The sequence below is a fragment of the Lampris incognitus genome, chromosome 13 (genome assembly GCF_029633865.1).
Source record: "Lampris incognitus isolate fLamInc1 chromosome 13, fLamInc1.hap2, whole genome shotgun sequence".
Taxonomy (NCBI): Eukaryota; Metazoa; Chordata; class Actinopteri; order Lampriformes; family Lampridae; genus Lampris; species Lampris incognitus.
In genome coordinates this window covers 16,114,113-16,122,169 of record NC_079223.1, presented here as the reverse complement: position 1 = coordinate 16,122,169, position 8,057 = coordinate 16,114,113, and positions in this window count along the sequence as shown.

Here is an 8,057-nt window from a genome sequence, read left to right as displayed (position 1 = left end):
CTCACACACTTTTAGCGGAGAAAAAAAAAAATAATCCTAACAAATACAATAGGGTTCCACCAGCTTCGCTGCTTGGACCCCTAATAATGACACCCTGGGATTCACTACAATTATTATTATTATTATCATTATTATTATTATTATTATTATTATTCTTTTGTCTTTTAGTGTCCTTTCCTTTCTTGTGAACAGGGTTTTTTTTTCTCAAGGTGGTGATGTGCTTTCTTAAACGATAACACTTTTTTCATCTTATAAATTAAACCCTACAAGTTTTTGCAATGCTGCGACAGTTTTGATAAATTTAGCTGAGTCTGGAAAGTAATCAGTTACAAATTCAAATTCAAATGTGCTTTTATTAGCATGACAAATATCCATTTGTATTGCAAAGCATTTTCACATAAAGGACAATATAAGTGCACGAATACAGAACGTATATACATCAACACATGCAATAAAACAACTTACACAGCTGCGTCATGGCAACAAGATCCTGTGTAAGTGGATGTGTGTGAATTTGTCAGCCTCTGCATGTGTGTGTGTGTGTGTGTGTGTGTGTGTGTGTGTGTGTGTGTGTGTGTGTCAGACTAACTTTTGGAAAGTCAGTTACTTTGACTGACTTGCCAAAAATGTCATCCCAAAAAACCCAATACAAAACACCGATTTCCTCCAAAGTGTACATTTCACTGGTTGGTTGCTGGGAATCAGTTAACGTACCATGCTCATCTGCCTCTCCAATGAAACCCCAACACACATAGGACGCCTCCAGGCAGCCTGCCACAAGGGCACGCACACACAGACACATCTGCAAATACACACACACACACGCACGCACACACACACACACACACACACACACACGTACATCAGTTTGTTCAGAAACACACATAGGCAAGGTTGTTAACGCATGCACACTTGCACTCTGGCCTCTCATGGTGAGTTTGTCGCAGTGCAGTTTATTTCAGTTGAGAGAGAGTGGGAGGGAGGGAGGGAGGGAGGGAGGGAGGGATGGAAGGGGAGAGAGAGAGAATTATAATTTTAAGTGACATTTATCTTAGCGTTTACACTTTTTAAATGAACTGAATTAAAAAGAAAAACTAGATGGAAAAAAAACCCTGAAAATACTCGGAAGTGAAGATCTGAGTCCTCCTGGACAGAACTCAAGAACATGGCTGATCCCCCAAGTAAACAAACAGGTGCCCAAATCCTCCAGCACTGACCCTGTTCCCTGAGACCCTCACCCATGTGTAGTCCGCTGTTTGAATTTTTGGCTGAATCGCAACAGCGGGGCCGGCCCTAGGGTTGTTTGTGAGTGAGAGACTGAGTTAGTGATGGAGTTTCACCATTGGTCGGACGGCCGAGTTGGAGTTTCCCCATTGGCCGCACGAACAGTTTTCTATTACATCATCAGCTGTTCACGGAACCAGTATCACAACAGCCGCTTTTTAAACACAGTCGCACAAAAACAGCATCAAGTAAATCAGATTGTGACAATAACCTGGATAAAGTGATGGAAGATTGTAAATGTGGTCCTTCACTTATTCTGTCCATTGTGTAGTGCCGTTCCAATCCCTACCCGTTACTATACGGTCCCTACCGTCCCGCAGTCCTAATGGGTCACTACTACCGTCCCTACCATCCCGCAGTCCAAATGTGTCATTACTATACGGTCCCTACCGTCCCGCAGTCCCAATGGGTCACTACTACCGTCCCTACCATCCCGCAGCCCTAATGTGTCATTACTATACTGTCCCTACCATCCCGCAGTCCAAATGTGTCATTACTATACTGTCCCTACCATCCCGCAGTCCAAATGTGTCATTACTATACTGTCCCTACCGTCCCACAGCCCTAATGTGTCATTACTATACTGTCCCTACTGTCCCGCAGTCCTAATGTGTCATTACTATACTGTCCCTACCGTCCCGCAGCCCTAATGTGTCATTACTATACTGTCCCTACCATCCCGCAGTCCAAATGTGTCATTACTATACTGTCCCTACCGTCCCGCAGCCCTAATGTGTCATTACTATACTGTCCCTACCGTCCCGCAGTCCTAATGTGTCATTACTATACTGTCCCTACCATCCCACAGCCCTAATGTGTCATTACTATACTGTCCCTACTGTCCCACAGCCCTAATGTGTCATTACTATACTGTCCCTACCGTCCCGCAGCCCTAATGGGTCATTACTATACTGTCCCTACCGTCCCGCAGTCCTAATGTGTCATTACTATACTGTCCATACCGTCCCACAGCCCTAATGTGTCATTACTATACTGTCCCTACTGTCCCACAGCCCTAATGTGTCATTACTATACTGTCCCTACCGTCCCACAGCCCTAATGTGTCATTACTATACTGTCCCTACTGTCCCACAGCCCTAATGTGTCATTACTATACTGTCCCTACCGTCCCGCAGTCCTAATGTGTCATTACTATACTGTCCCTACTGTCCCACAGCCCTAATGTGTCATTACTATACTGTCCCTACCGTCCCACAGCCCTAATGTGTCATTACTATACTGTCCCTACTGTCCCGCAGCCCTAATGTGTCATTACTATACTGTCCCTACTGTCCCACAGCCCTAATGTGTCATTACTATACTGTCCCTACTGTCCCACAGCCCTAACGTGTCATTACTATACTGTCCCTACCGTCCCACAGCCCTAATGTGTCATTACTATACTGTCCCTACCGTCCCGCAGTCCTAGTGTGTCATTATTATACTGTCCCTACTGTCCCGCAGCCCTAATGGGTCATTACTATACTGTCCCTACCATCCTGCAGTCCTAGTGTGTCATTATTATACTGTCCCTACCGTCCTGCAGTCCTAATGTGTCATTACTATACTGTCCCTACCGTCCTGCAGTCCTAGTGTGTCATTATTATACTGTCCCTACCGTCTCGCAGTCCTAATGTGTCATTACTATATTGTCCCTACCGTCCTGCAGTCCTAGTGTGTCATTATTATACTGTCCCTACCGTCCCACAGTCCTAATGTGTCATTATTATACTGTGCCTACCGTCCTGCAGTCCTAGTGTTTCATTATTATACTGTGCCTACCGTCCTGCAGTCCTAGTGTGTCATTATTATACTGTCCCTACCGTCCTGCAGTCCTAGTGTGTCATTATTATACTGTCCCTACTGTCCCGCAGTCCTAATGTGTCATTATTATACTGTCCCTACCGTCCTGCAGTCCTAATGTGTCATTATTATACTGTCCCTACTGTCCCGCAGTCCTAATGTGTCATTATTATACTGTCCCTACCGTCCTGCAGTCCTAGTGTGTCATTATTATACTGTCCCTACTGTCCCACAGTCCTAATGTGTCATTACTATACTGTGCCTACCGTCCCACAGTCCTAATGTGTCATTACTATACTGTCCCTACTGTCCCACAGTCCTAATGTGTCGTTACTATACTGTCCCTACTGCAGTCCTAATGTGTCATTACTATACTGTCCCTACCGTCCCACAGTCCTAATGTGTCATTACTATACTGTCCCTACTGCAGTCCTAGTGTGTCATTACTATACTGTCCCTACCGTCCCACAGTCCTAATATGTCTTTTAAGCTGCTAAACAAGTTGAACTATGCAGGCGTCCGGGTAGTGCAGCGGTCTATTCCGTTGCGTACCAACACGGGGATCGCCAGTTCGAATCCCCGTGTTACCTCCGGCTTGGTCGGGCGTCCCTACAGACAAAATTGGCCGTGTCTGCGGGTGGGGAGCCGGATGTGGGTATGTGTCCTGGTCGCTGCACTAGCACCTCCTCTGGTCGGCCGGGGAGCCTGTTCGGCGGGGGGACTGGGGGGGAATAGCGTGATCCTCCCACGTGCTACATCCCCCTGGAGATTAGTGCCATGACATGCTGGCCTTTCCACCCTACACCCCCGAATCCACCTCATTGTCTGTTTGTGTTTCCTGAAGAAAAATTATATCTAAATGTTTCTGAGTGCAAAAAATCAAAAAGTACCTCTCCCTTCTGCCTATCTCCTCCTCCATTACTGTTAATAGACCCAAAACCTAACGTCTGCACAGAGAAAAAAGCAAGATGAAAATCAGAAAAACACACAAATGGGACAGATAGAAAGAAAATTAAAGCCGCAAGCGGCGTTGGGAGGGGTCCAAGCATTGGCACTGTTGCGCCCCCTATGGAGCAATTTGAATGGTTTTGTCCTCATGATCATATACCTTCACCCAACGTAAATAATTAACGCTATGATACGTAGGAGCCTTTTATACACCTAGCCTGTAATAGACTACCGTTTCAACATGAAACTAAACCGCTGTTGGTAATGTAATAAAGATTGAAGAATCTTGCTTCAGTAACAGCAGCCTACCTGAGTTTCCAACTAAATATGACAATGTCGGATTACTTGGGTCGCCTGTGTCCTAGACGATTACCGTAATTTTTTAAAATGTCGTAACACTTCCATTGCTTCAGAAACATGTGCCAGAGTTTCCAAAACTGGACCAGACGGTGTCTGATTTCTTGCGTCCTAGCTGACTGCCGTAAAAAGAGAAAGTATGTCGTTAAACCCAGGTGTCCTGGCGTGTGGTATGTAGAGCTGCAGCGCTTCCACACCAAATAAGTCAAAATAGCGGGCAAACTATATGACTGACATAGGTGGTCCCAATAGTAAAGTTGTTGAGCACATTGAGATGCATGGGTCGATTAAGTTTTGTGTTGATCTGACTTATGCTGTGGGAGTTATGGCCTTTTAAGCATGACCCTTTGTTATAGCGCCACCATCTGGCTGACATGGGTGATTTGTAGTGCCAGAGTAGTGGGGGGCCGTATGAATGCACCTACCAAATTTGGTTGGTCTAGGACTTATGGTTGCTGAGCCTCACACACTTTTAGCTGAGAAACCGCGCCCAAACTAATACAAGTCAAAATGGCGGGCAAACTATATGGCTGACATATGTGGTCCCAATAACAAAGTTGTAGAGCACATTCAGATGCATAGGTCTGTGCAGTTTTGTGTTGATCTGACTTATGGTGTGGGACTTACGCATGACCCTTTGTTATAGCGCCACCATCTGGCTGACATAGGTGATTTGTGGTGCCTGAGTAGTGGGGGGCCATAGGAATCCACATACCAAAGTTGGTTGGTCTAGGACTTACGGTTGCTGAGCCTCACACACTTTTAGCGGAGAAAAAAAAAAATAATCCTAACAAATACAATAGGGTTCCACCAGCTTCGCTGCTTGGACCCCTAATAATGACACCCTGGGATTCACTACAATTATTATTATTATTATCATTATTATTATTATTATTATTATTATTCTTTTGTCTTTTAGTGTCCTTTCCTTTCTTGTGAACAGGGTTTTTTTTTCTCAAGGTGGTGATGTGCTTTCTTAAACGATAACACTTTTTTCATCTTATAAATTAAACCCTACAAGTTTTTGCAATGCTGCGACAGTTTTGATAAATTTAGCTGAGTCTGGAAAGTAATCAGTTACAAATTCAAATTCAAATGTGCTTTTATTAGCATGACAAATATCCATTTGTATTGCAAAGCATTTTCACATAAAGGACAATATAAGTGCACGAATACAGAACGTATATACATCAACACATGCAATAAAACAACTTACACAGCTGCGTCATGGCAACAAGATCCTGTGTAAGTGGATGTGTGTGAATTTGTCAGCCTCTGCATGTGTGTGTGTGTGTGTGTGTGTGTGTGTGTGTGTGTGTGTGTGTGTCAGACTAACTTTTGGAAAGTCAGTTACTTTGACTGACTTGCCAAAAATGTCATCCCAAAAAACCCAATACAAAACACCGATTTCCTCCAAAGTGTACATTTCACTGGTTGGTTGCTGGGAATCAGTTAACGTACCATCTGAGTCAGACTCGTACTCCCATTTCATCGTCATCCTCCTCCTCCTTGCTTTCGGTGACAGGCGTGTCCACCGCCGCCTCCTCGCCGTCACTATGCGCCTCCTGCCCGAGCTCGGCTGCAGCAGCCGCCAGGGAGGTTATGCACGCAGCAGCGCCGCTAACTCCACACACACCGGGTCTCTCTGATAGGTACTACATTTTATCTTCCTCCAAATTACTACAGAGTTCAGGAGACTCCAGGTTCACTTTTTGTGGGGTTTCACTTGTTTCCCCACGGCCTTTGATCTCATTACTCCCCCCGCCTCCTCTCTGCCGACTCCCGCCTCAGCCACCTGGTCAACAGCCTCCACGTCCTTGGTTTCCTGCTCTCTATGTGGGCAAGCGAAGCACTTATACCATGTAGTGCCCCTCTCCATGTCTTCAGGGGACTGGGTAGCAGATCTCAGAAACACAAAAACTTGTGTCTGTAAAGACTGGACAGCCGAGCCCCATGGTTCGGCCTCAGACTTTCCCGTTTTCCGAACTGTGAGGGTTCTTTCTCCAGCACCTCGTTGGAGATGAACGGCGAGCCAGAGACGGTGAATTTAGTGAACTGTACTGCAGGTGGGGATGTCTGTATGAACACGTCATCAAGAACAACACCGTTCCCAATCAGCTGAGCAATGAAGTCTTCCTCTTCTTCCACTGCTTTATTCATCCTCCATGCAAAGGACAGATTCCCATGGCCCACCTCCTCCCCCACAGCCAGGAGGACCTGCTCCACCAGGATGTTCGGGGTGACCACCGTCCACACTCCATGATGGAATGACAGGCGTGGCGGGCTAGACGCCATGGCTGCATCACACACCCCCACCAAACAAAACATCCATCCATCCATTATCCAAGCCGCTTATCCCAATTGGGGTCGCAGGGTGCTGGAGCCTATCCCAGCAGTCATTGGGCGGCAGGTGGGGAGACACCCTGGATGGGCCGCCAGTCCATCACAGGGCCGACACATTCACACCTAGGGACACTTTAGTATGTCCGATTCACCTGACCTACATGTCTTTCGACAGTGGGAGTAAACCCATGCAGACACGGGGAGAACATGCAAACTCCACACAGAGGATGACTGAAGATGACCCCAAGGTTGGACAACCCCAGGGTTCGAACCCAGGACCTTCTTGCTGTGAGGCAACTGCGCCAACCTCTGCACCACCGTGCTGCCCCCAAACAAAACACGCACCTTTTAAATTACTACTGTACAAAAAAACAAACAGCTCGTTAAACCACGTGTGAATGTTCCAGCAAGTATCAAACAAAGTCAGCAACACTCACTCTCGCCAAATGCACTCACACATGCCCAACTCCCAGCATGCAACAGCAGAGAGAGAAGGAGAGCAAGCCCGGGGGTCAACTACCTCGTCAAATAATATCCGGGGTTCCCGAGTGAACATGCTACCGCAACCAACCGCCCTCACCCTCTCCAAACTTCTACACTTTTAGCTCACATTCACCCCCATAAACCTTGTTGACCTTCAACCTCGCCTACTCTCGCAAATGCCCCCTCCCCGCCACCACCACCCGTAATGCAAGCTCTCTCTCTCTCTCTCTCTCTCTCTCTCTCTCTCTCTCTCTCTCTCTCTCTCTCTCACTCTCTCTCTCTCTCTCTCTCTCAGAGATTCACCCCGTCTTTGAATGTATGTGACCACTTGCTTCTATTTCTCTGGTCTGTTATGTTGATTATTCACCTCTGTCTCCCAAAGCCCCCCCCCCCTCTCTCAATTCAATTCAATTCAATATGTGCTTTATTGGCATGACATACATTTGTGTACATATTGCCAAAGCATGTAAAACAACAACAACACAATACAACAATGATTATAATAACAGCAACAATGATTATAATAATAACAGCAACAACAACAATGATTATGATATTAAATAACAATAGTAGCAATAGGTGCCGTCACCCACTATCTCTCAGGTTGTGGCAAGATAATATAAATCTTGCTGCAATGCTCGCCGCTGGCCCTCCTCCCAGGACCACCCGCAGCTTACCTGCGTGGTCCATTTCCTGGTACTCTGGAGTCACATGTTCCAGTTCCTTGACAAAAGCCCGGCGCTGTCTCTCTCTCTCTCTCTCTCTCTCTCTCTCTCTCTCTCTCTCTCTCTCTCTCTCTCTCTCTCTCTCTCTCTATTTCTGTCTCTCACTCACACACA